This window comes from Salvelinus sp. IW2-2015, linkage group LG25, assembly GCF_002910315.2.
Source record: "Salvelinus sp. IW2-2015 linkage group LG25, ASM291031v2, whole genome shotgun sequence".
Classification (NCBI taxonomy): domain Eukaryota; kingdom Metazoa; phylum Chordata; class Actinopteri; order Salmoniformes; family Salmonidae; genus Salvelinus; species Salvelinus sp. IW2-2015.
In genome coordinates, this window is record NC_036865.1 from 14085180 (window position 1) to 14104426 (window position 19247).

Sequence of the window (19247 nt, forward strand, 5' to 3'; positions counted from 1 at the left end):
GTGGGAGGTTTGGGAATCGCTTCTTTTAAGGTGGTTGTATGAATGTTAACGGTCTCTTTTCTGGATTTTGATAATTAGTGTGGTTATCCGAAACCCCTAATTCTGCTCTCTTGCATTAGCAATTAGGTCTACGTCGTACACAGAGGATATTTTTGCAGAATTCTGCATCAGAGTCTCAATAATTGTCCCATTGTTGAAATCTCTGGTCTGGTAAGCGACCCCAGACCTCCAGCACAACAAAGCAAATCATCTACACATTCAAGTATTTTTAGCCAGATCCTAATTGGTATGTTGAATTTGATTTCCTTTTGATGGCATAGAATGCCCTTCTTGCCTTGTCTCTCAGATCGTTCACAGCTCTGTGGAAGCTACCTGTGGTGCTGATGTTTAGGCCGAGGTATGTATAGTCTTTTTGGTGTGTCTAGGGCAACGGTGTGTAGATGGATAGACCTGGCGACTGGACCTTTTTAAACACTTATTTTGGTTTACTGAGATTTACACCCAGGACCAGATCTGGAACAATTCATTGCAAGAAATCTAGGTGCCTGTGAGGCCCTCCTGTGGTGGCACAAGACACCAGATCATCAGCAAACAGTAGACATTTGACTTCGGATTCTAGTAGGATGAGACCGGTGCTGCAGACTGTTCTAGTGCCCGCGCCAATTCGTGATATATATATGTTGAAGAGGGCTGGGCTTAAGCTGCATCCCTGTCTCACACCCACGACCCTGTGTGAAGAAATCGTGTGGTTTTTGCCAATTTTAACCGCACACTTGTTGTTTGTGTACATGGATTTTATGAATGTCGTATGTTTATACCCCCAACACCACTTTCCATCCTTTGATATAGCAGACCCTCATGCCAAATTGAGTCGAAGGCTTTTTTGAAATCAACAAAGCATGAGAGAGAACTTTGCCTTTGTTTGGTTTGGTTGGTTGTCAATTAGTGGTGCAATGTAACAATACACTGTTGCTCCAGTAATTTTTCGGTAAAAAAAGCCAATTTAATTTGCCACATACACATTTTCCACTTGAGGAAATGTACGAGTCTAGTTCAAAATAATGCAGAGTATTTTCCCAATTCACTTTGACGACAATTCCACCGATATAACGGGGTCAAATTTGGTCTCCACTTTGTGATTGGGTGCTGGATCCTGACTGACTGACTGACTGACTGACTGACTGACTGACTGACTGACTGCATCAAACATCCAGAAGGCCTTAGGCGATAAATCCACATTCTTCAGTACGCTACTGGTGTCACAAAACAAACTGTTCACTTGTCATACCAACAAACAAACACATCCTCCTCCCGGGACTATCCCACCAACAGTGACATCCCTGTATCGTATCCCTGTAAATAAACACACACACACAAAGACAAAAACACTCCCCATCCCATCTTCCTGTCAGCGCCCCCAGACTCATCTCCGGTACCGATTGGCCCTAAAGGTCAGACCTGGGTCACCTGCTGTTAGGTCTCCTCAGGGTTCATATCCTCAGCTCCATGACTCTCACTAAGTCAAACTGTCACAGGCCCCGTTCAAATACATAGATCCTGTTTGAATAATTTAGAAATGTATCCTTCCTTACTCCCCTCTGAGGAAACCACCGCTTGAACGCAGTTCAATAGGTGGGAGCAAGGATTCATAACATTCCTTTCACCAATCAATTAAGGGAAGGAGATGAGGGAAGGAAGCTATCTTCAACTATTGGACTGCAGCCGACTCAACTACTCTCTCAGATGGGAAAAGGTTAAAGTTAAATCTCTACTAGATTGTGCAACTCTGTTGTGGAATGTTTTTTTGAGGGGTAAATGAAAAACATCTTCATGAGTAAATAGAGAGAGAGGAAGAGAGATAAATAGAGAGAGAGAAATATGTATTCATGAGGAGATCTGAGAGAGCCCTCAGCTTTCAAGATTCAGGGGAGCCTGTCAGACAGGCGCTCATTAAGAAAAGCTAGAAAACACTGAGATTCATGAATGAGAAACAAGGTTAAACCAAAGCTTTACTTCTACCAGCACGAACACACACTTCCCTTCGCGTCACACCATTCAACTTTCTCTCATTTTTTAACCTTTATTTAACTAGGCAAGTCACTTATAAACATATTCTTATTTACAATGACGGCCTATCCCGGCCAAACCCGGACAACGCTGGGCCAATTGTGCGCCGCCCTATGGGACTCCCAATCAAAGCCGGATGTGATACAGCTTGGATTCAAACCAGGGACTGTAGTGATGTCTCTTGCACTGAGATGCAGAGCCTTAGACCGCTGCGCCACTCGGGAGCCCAATATAAATAAACCCTTTGTGAAATGCACATTTGTCCAAGTCCAAATAGGGCCAACAATTCACTCTGGGAAAACAACATTAGCATGAAGCATCCCATATAGTAATTGCTGGAGTAATTACACCATGCAGCACTAACAAGCTCGCTGAGAGTCAAGGACAACAGTAGCAACAACAAAGCCTACTGTACAATACGGAATGCAGACCCATAAATACACACAGCGTTACAGGCATACTGAGATTGGAGGTTTCGATTGGGTCTGATCATGTTAGGGCCTCTACCTTGCTACCTCAAGCAGTGAATGGTGTGGCTATTCATCCAGAGCATTGGAGAGCGATAATTTCCCCAGTCCTCTCCAATCGAGGGGGAAGGAGTCAAAGGAGTCCTCTAGATGACGTGAAAAGCCAGCCGTGTCTCAGCCACGGTGCGTGGCGTCACCTAACAAGGACAAACGTCCTGCGGACACAGACGCCGTTCCCCATTCATCAAGCCCTGGCAGGATGGCCCTGGTCCCCATATACAGCGCTGGCTGTAAATCCTCCAGCACAACAACACAAACACACACACACCACACACACACACACACACACACACACCACACCACACACACACACACACCACACACACACACACACACACACACACACACACACACACACACACACCACACAACACACACACACACACACACACACACACACACACACACAACACACACACACACACACACACACACACACAATGTCCCAGAGGAGCAATGGGTCTGTGCGGTTGGTCTCTAATCTGTCTGACACCCGTATGATAGAGCTGTGCTGCTCAATGGCTCATGTTAAAGTCCTCAATACCGGCAGTGTCTTGAGTCCAAAAACAGCCCATCACACGTGTGCAATATGGTGAAAAGTCCTAGTACCAAGTCAACCAAAGGACAATGCCAAGCTAATGTTTATACACATCAAATTCATTCTGATTTATTCTGATCTACACGATGTCTCTATAGACCAGGGGTGTCAAACTCATTCCATGGAGGGCCTAGTGTCTGCTGGTTTTTGTTTTTTCCTTTCAATTAAGACCTAGACTAGTTGAGGGGTGTTCCTTACTAATGAATTACCTTTATTCATCAACCAAGTACAAGGGAGGAGCGATCACCCGCAGCCACTCAGCCCTCCGTGGAATGAGTTTGACAGGTGCTCTAGGTGCAAGAGGATAGGTGCTGTTTCAGGACTGAGGAGTGAACCTCCCTCCCAAAATTCCTTCACACTCCATAGGAGAATGGGGATATATGAGCATGCCCTGGCACCATTGCAATGGATTCTGGGTAATAGAATCTCATGTTACCAGCTGGGAGAAGTTTCCGGTTATAGTTTCTCACTGAGGGGAACTGTAAGCGTATGTAGTGCCGAATACAAAACCCGAGCCCTAGCCCTTATCCCTAGACACTCCTTATAACCACTCTAAATAATAATATAGTCATTCATCAGATGCTTTTATTCAAAGCGACTTTGAGTTAATATGTGACCGGTGGCCACTAATGTGCCTTTTAGCCCTCTGTCTTGCCCACCAGGTGCGTCTGGTTGGCTAATCAAGGGCGTGGTTGTGCCAGTGTATTTAAGCAGAGCGCTTCCTTCCATTTGGGAGATTGTTTTGTTATTCGGAAGGTTGGCGTGCCTTTGGAGGATGAGAGTGGGGCCAGTGATAGCCCAAATATTTTGTAAGAATAGTATAGTGTGTGTGTGTGTAACAGTGCCGGTAAACGTTATACTGAGTTCCTCTCTCTTCCTCTTTGGGCACGCCAGCCTGAGTGAGTGCAGTGGGCCTGCTGATTATTTTATGTGTGAAATGGATTTGATTATGTAAACTTCAACATAGGACACTTGGGAGAATTAAGATGTGATTGCTATGGAAATTGTGTGCGCTTAACCTGGAAATGTATCATTGTGCATTTTTTTTCAACAGAGACCATTGAAAGAAACTGACTATGTTGGAAACTTCAATTATTAAATAGTTGAATATTTTGTGGAGAATAAACCCAATTTGCACTCACTCAGGCTGGTGTGACCAAGGAGGAGAGCGGAACTCAGTATAATGTTTACTGACGCTGTTACATACACTATACTTACAAAAGACATCTGTAAGACTCTTTGGATTTGGGCTATCACTTTCAAAAGACAAAAATAAATCTCCAGACGGAAGGAAGCGCTCTGCTTAAATACACTGGCACAACCACGCCCTTGATCACCCAACCAGATGGACCTGGTGGGCAAGCCCGAGGGATAGACGGTGTGTTAGGTGGCTAACGGTCACATATGAACTTAATCTATATTATTATTTAGAGGGGCTAGGGCTTGATTTTGCACGCCACCGGTCACACACAAATGTCCAATATATGTACCCCATGCAGAAATCCAACCCACAACCCTGGTGTTGCTAGCCGACTGAGCCATGAGACCTATGGGTACTCTGTATCTGTACTAATAAGCATTCATAAACTCACTCCCACGCCACCTGATAGAGCTGCAGTGACTAAGGGTTCCCTTCATGACTCACCCTCTCATCTCAGATCGATATTCAAAAGGCAAGCGGACATTAATCAAAAGACAATGAGTGAGTGTCAAAGAAGAGCGAGAGAGAATCACTTCACAGCCATTTAGAAATGAATCTCTCTCTCTCAACAGGAGGAGTCATCCACCTGATTGATTTCTGTAAATTCCCACTCCTATAATAGACGAGCTTTAAAAATAAAAAAAAGTTTCTTCCTCCTGCTATTTGCAAAATTGGAAAGCAGTAAAGGGTGCCAGCCTTGTGACTGGTCCCTGTAGCGCTAGAATAAAGGAGAGGCGTGTGTGGTCGTGTGTTTAGGTGGGAGGGGATTGAAGCTTATGACAACTTATTTTATATCAAAAGGACAAAATAACACTTTGGTCTATGGTAGGTAGTTGGTTTAGCCCACTAACTTACTCTCCTCTGTTCCTATGCTAGGCAGGTTGGTCTGTTCCCGCTCTGGACGGCACCTCACCACCATATGGAATCAGCAGCACACAGTAAGCCACAGTCTCTCTTTCTGTCTCTCACTCTCTTAGGTTTTCTCTCTCCCTGGCAGGATCTGCACTTCCCCCTCCCTCCTTTGCTTCCGGCAAATCTGTCGCCATGCTGAGTGGCCCGGGTGGTGTATAGCATCACCTTCCCCCTCTCCAACCATCCATCCATCTCTTTCTTCAGCTCTCTCTCCTTCGCCCTCTCTCCTCTGGTGTGCACACTCCTCAACTATGGTTAGATTAACCCCTTCAAACCTCCCAACTTCAATTACACCGATTGGGTGAAAAGGTGGATGTAGAAGCAAAACCTAATCCTTCGGTTACCATAGCAGAGAAGTACACTGTGTTCTTACAACCGTATTCAATTCAATTCAATTTAAGGGCTTTATTGGCATGGGAAACATATGTTTACATTGCGTTTATACAAATTGCGTTTATTTTCAGCAAACTTAACATGTGTAAATATGTGTATGAACATAACAAGATTAAAGATCTGAGACATAAACTGAACAAGTTATGCAGACATGTGACTAACAGAAATAGAATAATGTGTCCCTGAACAAAGGGGGGTCAAAATGAAAATTAACAGTCAGTATCTGGTGTGGCCACCAGCTGCATTAAGTACTGCAGTGCATCTCCACCTCATGGACTGCACCAGATTTGCCAGTTCTTGCTGTGAGATGTTAACCCACTCTCCACCAAGGCACCTGCAATTTCCGGGAGTTTATGAATTATCTTTGAAAGACAGGGTCCTGAAAAAGGGACGTTTCTTTTTTTTGCTGAGTTTATTTACAATGGTGTTTTTTCTTCACTGGTTGACCTTTTCTTGTGGCAAAAGGTCACAAATCTTTCTGCTCTGATGGCACACTGTGGTATTTCACCCAATAGACATGGGAGTTTATCAAAATAGGGTTTGTTTTTTAATGCTTTGTGGATCTGTGTAATCTGAGGGAAATATGTGTCTCTAATATGGTCCTAAATTTGTCAGGAGGTGAGGAAGTGCAGCTCAGTTTCCACCTCATTTTGTGGGCAGTGTGCACATAGCCTGTCTTCTCTTGAGAGCCAAGTCTGCCAACGACGGCCTTTCTCAATAGCACGGCTATGCTCACTGAGTCTGTACATAGTCAAAGCTTTCCTCAAGTTTGGGTCAGTCACAGTGGTCAGGTATTCCGCCTCTGTGTACTCTCTGTTTAGGGCCAAATAGCATTCTAGTTTGCTCTGTTTTTTTGTTGATTCTTTCTAATGTATCTCTCTCTTCCTTTTCTCTCTCTATTCAGCTCAGCTGCTCTCTCACACATTTCTCTCCACCACACACTCCCTCATCCCTCAACCCTATACTGGGTACCCTTCTTGGTGGTTATGTACTGTGGGTTCACTTCGCCAGTACTGATTCACCAACCCTGATTCACAACACACCAATGTCAAGACACATGCACTGTATTGATTATTGACTGCTACACAAACTCTCCTTGGGTACATGGAGTGACATTACTCTCTCCTCAATAGGAGCGTTCACGTGTCTTAGACTGGTCTGGAGGGCCTATCCTCATTACCGAGTGGGACTTCAACAAGCCTGCAGCTCCAAGACAATAACATTTACCAGCAGAGAAAGAGAGAGTGAGGGATGGAGAGAGAGAGAAAAGAGGGAGAGTCAGTCCACTTGAGAAGACATTCCGCTCTGTCAAGAACACACCTCCTTACTTACACACCGTCACAGGCTTAAAGAGCACTAATGTCACGCACACAGGCACACACGCACACACGCACACACACACACACACACACACACACACACACACACACACACACACACACACACACACACACACACACACACACACACTCACACACACTCACACAAGCCCACGCGCACGCACAGTCATTAGCCAGATACCTGAGGATGTCTAGAAGACAGATAAAAGACAGAGGGAGGGAGATAAAGAGGACGATGTAGAGAAAGAGATTGGCCGCTAGAAATAGATAGATGGGGAGAAAAGATGAGGAAGACAGATGGAGAGAGCACCAAAGCCAACAGCAGAGCTAAGTGGGTAGTGTGCTCCCCAGACAGAGCTCCATATGGCTTGGCACAGTCGTACAGAGCTCTACCTTTAGCAGGGTGGACACCGTCTACAATCACACACACACATACACACCATACAGGGAACAATATCCTGTAGTTACAGAAAGATACAGTACATAAGTCATGCTAGGTTGTGTTGAGTTAGCTGTGTGCTAACTGTGCTTCTCTAGTTGTCTGGACAGTAGCCATGCTTTCACCTTTGAAGACACATAGAAATAAGCAGTCAGGAACTACACATGTGATTTGATAGCAGTCTCCTGACCCTGGCACCATGGCAATGGCCCAGTAACACTGCAGTTCCCTCCTGAGGTTTTGAGATTGGCCGGTAGTCACTTCCTGCACTCTGTGAATGGCTAGTATCCTAGTCCTATCAGGGGTCTCTCTGCTCAATGGGGTATATCAGCGACATAAGCTAGGCCTTATAGATACATCCCTGTCATAGAGGGGAGAGTAATGTAAGCTCTGAATGGTAAATATACACTGGTCCAAGCACACCAAGACAGTCGTGAAGAGGGCACGACAAAACCTATTCCCGACTGAAAAGATTTGGCATGGGTCCTCAGATCCTCAAAAGGTTCTACAGCTGCACCATCAAGAGCATCCTGACTGGTTGCATCACTGCCTGGTATGGCAACTGCTCAGCCTCCGACCGCAAGGCACTAGAGGGTAGTGCGAACGGCCCAGTACATCACCGGGGCCAAGCTTCCTGCCATCCAGGACCTCTATACCAGGCGATGTCAGAGGAAGGCCCTAAAAATTGTCAAAGACTCCAGCCACCCAAGTCATAGACTGTTCTCTCTGCTACCTCATGGCAAGCGGTACCGGAGCGCCAAGTCTACAGTAGGTCCAAGAGGCTTCTAAACAGCTTCTACCCCCAAGCCATAAGACTCCTGAACACCTGAATCAATTGCTACCCAGACTAATTGCATTGCCCCCCCCCCCTTACACCGCTGCTACTTCTGTTGTTATCATCTATGCATAGTCACTTAATAACTCTACCTACATATACATATTACCTCAACTAACCGGTGCTGCTGCTCTTTAATTACTTGTTACTTTTATTTCTTATCTGTATTTTTTAAACTGCATTGTTGGTTAGGGGCTCGTAAGTAAGCATTTCACTATAAGGTCTACTGTTGTATTCGGCGCATGTGACTAATACAATTTGATTTGATTTGAGTGTCCAAAATATTAGAAATACCTTCCTAATACTGAGTTGCACCAGAGTAAAGTTAGAGAATTTGAATTTTGCAAGGGGAAGACATGGCTTTTGAGGGGTCATCTCTTTAATGTACTGAGAGTTATGGAAACTTTTCTCTCTATCAACAGGATGAGTAGGTCTACCATTAATGTCACGTTCTGACCTTAGTTCCTTTTTATGTCTTTATTTTAGTTTTTCAGAGCGTGAGTTGGGTGGGCATTCTATGTTGTCTCTGATTGGGAGCCATATTTAGTAGCCTTTTTTTATTGTGTTGTGGGGTGATTATCTGTTTCGTGTTTGTCGTCACCTTTCAGAACTGTTCGTTTGTGTTGTTGGTTGTTTTGTTGTTCATATTATTAAAGAAACGTATTTATGAATACTTACCATGCTGCACCTTGGTCCTCTTCTCCTTCCCGACGACAATCGTTACAGAATCACCCACCAACCAAGACCAAGCAGCGTGGTATCGGCAGCAGCGAGTTCTGGACTTGGACATGGGAGGAGATTTTGGATGGTAAAGGACACTGGCACAGGCTGGGAATATCGCGCCCCCAAGGCAGAGCTGGAGGCAGCGAAAGCTGAGCGGCGCGATATGAGGAGCAGCACGGCAGTGCGACAGTACGAGAGGCAGCCCCAATTGTTTTGGGGGGGGACACGGGGAGTGTTGGCAGAGTCAGGTTGGAGACCTGAGCCCACTCCTCGTGCTTATTGTAAGCAGCGCGTTACTGGTCAGGGACCGTGTTATGCGGTTAAGCGCACGGTGTGCCAGTACCGCCCCATAGCCCGGTGCGCTATAGACAGCCCCCGAAAGTGTCATGCGAGTGGGGCATCCAGCCAGGCGTATTGTGCCTGCTCCCGCTGTCTGGTCTCCGGTACGCCGTTGGTCCAGGGTATCCTGCGCCTTCTGCGTGCTATGTTCTCCAGGGCGCTGGAGGGTGCAGTGCGTCTATGCCTGCGCTCCACTCGTGCCGGGGAATGTGGGAATTGAGCCTAAGGGGGAGGTGCGCGTAGTATGCACCAGATCTCCAGTGCTCACCACAGCCCGGTTCAACCTGTGCCTGCACTCTGGAGGGTCCGGCTAGAGTAGTCATCCAGCCTGGGGGAGTGGTGCCAAGGCTGCGTACCAGAGAGTTCCAGTGCTCCCCACAGCCCGGTCCTTCCGGTGCCCTCCAAGCACCAGGCCTCCTGTAGGTCTCCCCAGCCATGGGTCCTGTGGCAGCCCCACGCACCAGCTGTCTCTCCGTCTCCTCTCTACAGGTGCTCCCGTCTTCTGAGCCGCCTGACCCCCGTCTGTCCTGAGCGCCTGACGCCCGTCTGTCCTGAGCCGCCTGACCGCCGTCTGTCCTGAGCCGCCTGAGCCGCCCGTCTGTCCTAAGGCGCCTGAGCCGCCCGTCTGCCTGAGCCGCCTGAGCCGCCCGTCTGTCCTGAGCCTCCTAAGCCGCCCGTCAGTCAGGAGCCGCCTGAGCCGCCCGTCATCAGGAGCCGCCTGAGCCGCCCGTCAGTCAGGAGCCGCCTGAGCCGCCCGCCAGTCCCGATCGGCCAGAGACTCCCTCCAGTCGGGATCTGCCAAGTCTCCCTCCAGCCGGATCTCCAGAGTCTCCCTCCAGTCCGATCTGCCAGAGTCTCCCTCCAGTCCGGATCTGCCAGTCTCCCTCCAGTCCGGATCTGCCAGAAGTCCCCTACAGTCCGGAATCTTCCAGAGTCTCTCTCATCCAGAGCGCCCGTCAAGTCCAGAGGCGCCCGTCAGCCAGAGGCGCCTCTACTAGGTCTCCAATCCCGGTCGGTGGCGAGGTCGTCGCTCCTAAGTGTCAAAAGTGGGCCGAGACTATGGTGGAGTTGGTCCTCATCCCGCTCCAAGCCGCCACCGCGAGAAAAAAAAATAAAACACACACCAAACACAATTCCACACATAATAGGAATCAGTTATATACAAAAGCAAAAAGATACACACCATAAAGAAAGAAAGAAAAAAAAGAAGAAAAAAAAAAAAAAAAAAAAAAAAAAAAAAAGAGAAAAAGAAAAAAAAAAAAAAAAAAAAAAAAAACACAACGATACACAATACAACAAAATAAATAAATTATAAAAAAATCTTAAAATAAAATATATAAGTAATAATAAAATCAGAGTAGAATTGAAGGGAGTTACTAGAGTTGATAAATATTAACAAAATGTAATATAATGAATCATATTATCAATATATAATCTATGTTTTGCCTAATTATGAGAATCTCCCAATCAGAGCATGTTGTCACAGTCGTGTCTTTGATTGGAAAGCCATATTTAGTATCCTGTTTTTATTGTGTTTTGGGTGCTGATTGTTCAAACCTATTTCAAGAACTGTTCTTTGATCAGGTTTTTTTGTTAGTGTTCATATTTATTAAAGAAACGTATTTATGAATACTTACCATGCTGCACCTTGGTCCTCTTCTCCTTCTCCCGACGACAATCGTTACAATTAATGCATTCTGAGTTCACTTCACTACCTTTTACATAAATATGCTTTCCATTACTTGAGCTTCCTGAATTCATATCACAGATCCACATCTATGCTCATCTAGAATCAGAGAAAAACAGATAATAGCCTGCATGTCAAATGATACACAACTACTTACAGTTCACCGCTTTTGACCAGGGAAAGTGGCTAAAGTCAAAATTGCATTATGTGGGGGATATGATATCATTTCAGAAATGGGCAGATATGATAAGCATATGTTCATTCGTAAATAAAGTTCAGACCGGCCTGCTGACATTCCATATATGTCGGAATAGTGACCGGGATTCCATTTTATGATGTCATAATTGGGCCACATTCCGGGATTCCATGGTATGATGTCATAATTGGGCCACATTCCGGGATTCCATGGTATGATGTCATAATTGGGCCACATTCAGGGATTCATCGGGGAAGCAGATGTGATCCAGCTGATTTGCCCCTTAATCCCACCGCTCTCTGATCCAACCTCTCACACACGCATGCATGCTTGCGCAAAACACACACACGCACAAGTGCACGTGAAGCACACACACACACTCGCATGCACAACCACTCACACACACAAAATGTCAACGTGCACGACCACATAGAAATAATGACTAACAGTATATACACACACACAACGTGTTCATTGTGTTGCAGACACAATCTCCATTACAGACATAAGCCTAAAGTACTGACCACAGCTCCTGCTCCCATGAACAGCTAAACATACATTACACACAGACGCACACATTCTCAACTGCATCCTCAAACTCACCTCAGTCAAAGGGGCCTTAGGTGCTGGACTGATAGTTGACATACCGGTACTTCAATATGACATACTTATCACTCTGGGTGGATACTGGCTGTTTTCCTCATCAGAGCCAGAGTGATAGGAAGTCGTCCCTTACTAGACATCTGGGCTCAGATTACCCAAACCCAAATTCTAACCTTCTGACCATTAGGAGGATATAGAATATCTGACCCTGGACTAGCCGTTAGGGGCATCACACTTAACCACGTATCCATAACACAAACCCATGTCAAAGACTCAATGATGGTTCAATAGCACACAAGAGCTAATTAACAGGTGATGTCCATCTTCTCACTGGGTTGTGGAATGTTGTGGTTGACATTAGCTTGGGAGCTAACACGAGTCTTCAGTGCCCTATACTACGTACGTGGTTTGAGGAGTTAGCGTAGTAACTTTGGTCAACTCTGAGTTCAACTCGGGATAACCGGTACCACGAAAGTGGCTCACCTTTTAGCCAGGTACATTTCTATGGCAACAAATCATTCAGATCTAACCTGCTACCGGGCAGGCTAACTCAGGGTTTACAACATTTATTCTGAATAAAGTGTCTGAGTCACGAGTTGAGGACGGATGAAATCAGATTCCCTCCCTCTCACAAAGATTGCGTCATCATCCCCTTCAATGCACAAGCATCATCCCCTTAATTTTTTGCATGTGTTAAATAATAGTAATTTTAAAATACTTAGCACATTACACATTTAGTAATGACAGAATGCATTTCAAACTTTACGCACAGTTAAACTTGTGTGTGACAAATACAACTATTTTATCAATAGGAATGGGGGGGAAAGATGCTTGTTCATTGAAAAGCACACCAAAGACGCCATAAACACGGCACTCCAACAAGCCCATTTCACATACTAGCCTGCTGAATTTGCAAGATAACTTTTCTTTCATTTAGATTTCGGCACAAATGAAAACGCGACACTGACGCTCCCATAGATTGATGTGTCAGCATGGTCTCAATGAAGAGTTCTGACTCTCCCATAGATTGATGTTTCAGCATGGTCTCAATGAAGAGTTCTGACTCTCCCATGGATTGATGTTTCAGCATGGTCTCAATGAAGAGTTCTGAATCTCCATGGATTGGATGTTTCAGCATGGTCTCAATGAAGAGTTCTGACTCTCCCATGGATTGATGTTTCAGCATGGTCTCAATGAAGAGTTCTGACTCTCCCATAGATTGATGTTTCAGCATGGTCTCAATGAAGAGTTTGGCATTCAACTAGCCACAGGTGACATGCATGCGCCGTTACAAGCCTGCTAGAGTTAGCGGCAGGCGGACGAGTAATATTCACCGTCATAGTATGGATGAAGCCTGAGCTGGAACATGAAGCTAACTGAAGCTTCAATCGTAGTATATCCCTCTGGTCTAAGGCAAGGTTACTCATTACGTGAAGATAATTAAGTTCAACAGCTCATCCGTTACATTTCACTCCCTTTTGACCACCTTGTCATCAAAGACCCATAACCAGCTTTAGCCACCAATGTGACAGACTGGGTTCGAACCCAGGTCTTCTGACCGCCCCAAGACTATGTTAGAATAACCAACTGAACATTAAAAGAAATAACAGACGGCAAAATATGGTTGTATAATGGTTTTTACCGGACATCGTTTTGCTGAGGAGGCTTCTTCTGCCCAACCAGGTTCACAGTTCTTGCTTGGATGGGCTTCTCCTCCCTGAAACACACAAGAGGGACAATGTTGTTGGAATTTTGTCAGAAAATTATGTTAAAAATGTATACAATGGTGCAGTTTGAGGGTTCTTGTAGAAGGTGGACGTATGACTCGATTTAGACATTTACACAGTTGCTGACGCCTGCCAGATCTTACAACGCCTGGATAAGTATTTAACATATCAGCTAACCAGATATGTTATAGAAATCTGGTGGCCGACTGCACAGTCGATGACGTGGCATGCGATCATTGGTTGATGCATGGCACCTCTGAGCAGAAGATCCCAGGGGAGTGATTGGGGACATTGCCCTGTGTAGTGTGCCGTCTTTCGGATGAGACGTTAAATGGATGTCCTGACACTCTGTGGTCACTAAAAGATCCCGATGGAATTTATCATAAGAGTAGTGGTGTTAACCCCGGTGTCGTGGCTAAATTCCCAATCTGGCCCTCATACCATCATGGCCACCTAATCATCCCCAGCTTCCAATTGGCTCTTTCATCCCCCTCCTCTCCTCTGTAACTATTCCCCAGGCTGTTGCTGTAAATGAGAATGTGTTCTCAGTCAACTTACCTGGTAAAATAAATAAACATGAAATACATCAGGAGTGTTCCTCTGCCCAGGTGTTGCTGACACATGCCAGATCCTACAGCGCCTGGATAGGTATCGTAAGTATCAGCTAGCCACATCATATGTTATAGCAATCTGACAGTCGATGACGTGGCACACAACAATTGGTTGATGAATGCAACGTCTGAGCAGGGGAATGTGACCATCTACTCCACTACTTCCTGTTCTTCTTCAACAATTAACCAACATCTGATTAATCAGAATAGAGAAAAGTAGTTGCTAGGTAGATAATCAATTACAAAAATGTGATTCACAATATTTTATAACTACACAACTTTGACTTAGAAAACAATAATATCTCTGATAAAATAATTATACAAAAGTATGTTTTTCACTTTTATCTCGAAATGACTATCGGATATACACTGCTCAAAAAAATAAAGGGAACACTTAAACAACACAATGTAACTCCAAGTCAATCACACTTCTGTGAAATCAAACTGTCCACTTAGGAAGCAACACTGATTGAAACAATAAATTTCACATGCTGTTGTGCAAATGGAATAGACAAAAGGTGGAAATTATAGGCAATTAACAAGACACCCCCAATAAAGGAGTGATTCTGCAGGTGGTGACCACAGACCACTTCTCAGTTCCTATGCTTCCTGGCTGATGTTTTGGTCACTTTTGAATGCTGGCGGTGCTCTCACTCTAGTGGTAGCATGAGACGGAGTCTACAACCCACACAAGTGGCTCAGGTAGTGCAGCTCATCCAGGATGGCACATCAATGCGAGCTGTGGCAAGAAGGTTTGCTGTGTCTGTCAGCGTAGTGTCCAGAGCATGGAGGCGCTACCAGGAGACAGGCCAGTACATCAGGAGACGTGGAGGAGGCCGTAGGAGGGCAACAACCCAGCAGCAGGACCGCTACCTCCGCCTTTGAGCAGGAGGAGCACTGCCAGAGCCCTGCAAAATGACCTCCAGCAGGCCACAATGTGCATGTGTCAGCATATGGTCTCACAAGGGCTCTGAGGATCTCATCTCGGTACCTAATGGCAGTCAGGCTACCTCTGGCGAGCACATGGAGGGCTGTGCGGCCCCACAAAGAAATGCCACCCCACACCATGACTGACCCACCGCCAACGCGGTCATGCTGGAGATGTTTGCAGGCAGCAGAACGTTCTCCACGGCGTCTCCAGACTCTGTCACGTCTGTCACATGTGCTCATGTGCTCAGTGTGAACCTGCTTTCATCTGTGAAGAGCACAGGGCGCCAGTGGCGAATTTGCCATATTGGTGTTCTCTGGCAAATGCCAAATGTCCTGACGGTGTTGGGCTGTAAGCACAACCCCACCTGTGGATGTCGGGCCCTCATACCACCCTCATGGAGTCTGTTTTCTGATCGTTTGAGCAGACACATGCACATTTGTGGCCTGCTGGAGGTCATTTTGCAGGGCTCTGGCAGTGCTCCTCCTGCTCAAAGGCGGAGGTAGCGGTCCTACTGCTGGGTTGTTTGCCCTCCTACGGCCTCCTCCACGTCTCCTGATGTACTGGCCTGTCTCCTGGTAGCGCCTCCATGCCTCTGGACACTACGCTGACAGACACAGCAAACCTTCTTGCCACAGCTCGCATTGATGTGCCATCCTGGATGAGCTGCACTACCTGAGCCACTTGTGTGGGTTGTAGACTCCGTCTCATGCTACCACTAGAGTGAGAGCACCGCCAGCATTCAAAAGTGACCAAAACATCAGCCAGGAAGCATAGGAACTGAGAAGTGGTCTGTGGTCACCACCTGCAGAATCACTCCTTTATTGGGGGTGTCTTGCTAAATGCCTATAATTTCCACCTTTTGTCTATTCCATTTGCACAACAGCATGTGAAATTTATTGTCAATCAGTGTTGCTTCCTAAGTGGACAGTTTGATTTCACAGAAGTGTGATTGACTTGGAGTTACATTGTGTTGTTTAAGTGTTCCCTTTATTTTTTTCCCCATAAATGTTTCATACACATCAATGGGTCCTCTGATCATCTTGATCACAGAGAAAACACTAAGAGAACCCCACAACATGATGTGTCCTGTCTAAAACTGAATTGGGTGACAGATCTGTAACAACACGTTGTGTTTGAGCTGTCATTAGATGGGTGTCTGACTGTCCAGTATAGCTGTTCAAACCTCCCAACTTCAATTACACCGATTGGGTGAAAAGGTTGATGTAGAAGCAAAACCTCCTTCTTAGGTTACAGTAGCAGAGGAGCACACTGTGTTCTTACAACCAGCAGGTTTTTTTCTGACTATGTGACCTATCCAGGAAAATATCTCCACATACAGAACATACACCCACACTGCACATGCACAGGCAGTTACTGTAGTATGAATACAAAAGCACTGTGTAAACATTGATATGGCGGGTTGGATTGAATTCCAGCATGTGTGTGTGTGTGCGTGTTCGTACTAGGCTACTGTGGCCACACTGCTGTCTTCAGGTTTCATCAGCRCTTCTCACATTAGTGGGTTCATCAAACAGATTTACAGCATAGAATGAGATTAGATGACATATCAGTCCAGCCTGGGTCTACCATGATCTGATGTTATGATTAGAGGAAACGATCCTATAGGATATACATGTAGGTGAGTTCTGTGGATGTAAGACTTACACAAGGCTGTTTTCAGCATTGCCTTATCGCTAGAGTGTGGGCACATAGCCTACTGTAGCATAGGTCCCAATTTAGATCACACAGCACACCATGCAAGCATACATACACACACACACACACACACACACACACACGCTACAGTAGCTTATGTGCTCCGACTAGCAATAAGGCAGAGCTGAAATATAGTCTTGATGCATAGCCTATGATGAAAATTATGAAAATGATGCATGACCACTTATGCATTGGACAATTCCTTCTTTAGATGCAATGAATCGATCTGCAGATTCAGTGCAGGGCTAGCACTCTGCAAAAGGAGCCTAAAATAGAACACAGACGTGAATAGCAGAGAAGAAGGGGTTCTCATGGGAGCCTAGTTATTCATTCTATATAAGACTATGCGATAGAAGTGACTGTGGTCTGACGTCATATTACCTCGCTGCAGTTTGTCAGAATATCCGTGGAGCAATATGCTACCCAGAAAGGGTTCAATTTAACTCACGATGATACACCTCAGAATTGTTGTCGTGACAAATACAACAGACGTGCTCCTTCCACACTGGCTCGCGCTCTATGTGTGAAAATACTAAAATAGCACAGGCTGTTTTCGACCATCATCCACTGTAATAAAACAACACATAAACTAGGTTACATGCATTTACTGTAGCCTTTCTGTCTAGATGGGCTGCTGTAGGCTGATGCGAGAGTGCTGGCGCTGGCCTACATTGGGCTGATACTCAACCGCACCCCGTCACCAAAGCAACGAACGTACACGCAAACAGCTGTTGAGATATGGGATGGAAACACACAGTGCTTGACTTCAACTCAAATTGGTGCCCGTACTCATTTTGGATGCCGGTACTGTTTATATTTAGGTGAGGAGCTCCACAACACTTTTGAGCTAATATTCAATAAGAAGAACAGGAGCTCGAGCAGTAGAACAGTTGAGGTGCTGGTACTCAGTTCCGTGAGCTCCTGCCCAAGTCAAGCACTGGAAACACACCGCTAGAGCAGAGATGCCGTTTCACTGATTTTACAAGCAGAAATGACAGGATCTCGGTTGAATGACGCTGTGCAATCGCAGCCTGGTGTTAGCCTATCTGTAGCATACAGAAGCTGTGCTTGGGAATATACTAGCCTGGGCTATAGGTTATTTAGAACCTATATAGCCAGCGGTTTAGAATTGTTCGGATATGACAGAACACATACTTGCATTGGGGGAAATGGGAGCGGTTGATTCGTTTGATATTCGTTTATTTGTGTCCGGGTATTAAAATACAGTGGAGTGTGAAGCAGCTGTGTGTCTCTGGGACGACACACTCCTTTTCTYTYTCTCGCTCCCTCCCTCTTGTCCTTTCTCCTCCTCTTCGTCTCTTACACCTGTGACGGCCCTGACCCAACACACTCTTACTCAAAAGCCCCCCCCCSCSYCTCTCTCTCTCTCTCTCACACACTCTCACATCATGTTAGGACATCTTGTTAGGTCATCCTTGACTCTCTGTAGGCTAAATTGTAGGTTATAGATGGTTGAGAGTGAAATAAGCTACACTATCTTTGCCGTGAGAGGAGCTGGAGCAATATAGGCGCTACCATCTCATGTTAGGGGAGTGCAGCTGACCAGTGAACACTACAGTAGGCAGTCTCACATGCATGGAGCTGTCCACTGGCATTCTGTATGATCACAATCAAGAGTCACTSATACCATAGCTCATATAACAAGGATGCACCGAGGGATAGCCTACATGCTGATAAACACACAGCCTACACACACACACTCACTACAGCGAATCACTACACACGTCGACAGTCTATGCTGCACCTTAGTGCCATGAGTAGGTTAGATAGACAGATATGTGTATAGGTTTGTTAGCCTATTGGTAGCCTAGCGGAAGGTGAGCGGCAGTATGGCAGCATCTCTGCACAACATCTTCCCAGCATCTCCAGAGCGGAAATAGCCCCAGTATCTCCCTTACTTTAACATGGCCTCTTCCTTCTCCTCCTCCTCCTTCTGTCGAGCTAACACGGCCATGATGATCTTCCTCTCCTCCTCCGTCAGATGGCTCAGGTCCGGTTCGGGCATGGACGCCGGCACGACGGGTGGACGCGCGCCGCCCGGAGGGCCCACCGAGGCGGACATCTTCTCCCCCTCTCTTTGGCGGCTAGGATCACTGACAGAAATCCCGCTGGCGGAGCCCACGGATCACGACATAGCCCATGGACGAAGCTACGGCTCGGGCAAGTGATGCAAGGCTCCCATGGTGGCACGCACCCACGGTGGGAGTGCTTATTCAGTTCCTAGTCGCCTTTTCTCTTTCTCTTTCTCTTCCTCTCTCTCGCTCTTTTCTCTTCTCCCCCCCACCCCCCGCCCGCCCGCCTCTCCCCTCCACTTCCAGTTACCGGGAACCCATCTCTGGTGGAGAATGATACTCGGTCACCTGGGAAGGCTTAGCTTTCTT

At 46.1% G+C, this 19247-nt stretch overlaps 1 pseudogene; it reads right to left on the reverse strand.

Moving 5' to 3' along the window:
* Window positions 1–19143, reverse strand: part of LOC111951711 (regulating synaptic membrane exocytosis protein 1-like) — an 80028-nt pseudogene extending 60885 nt beyond the window's left edge.
* Between the last annotated feature and the right edge of the window lie 104 nt (window positions 19144–19247).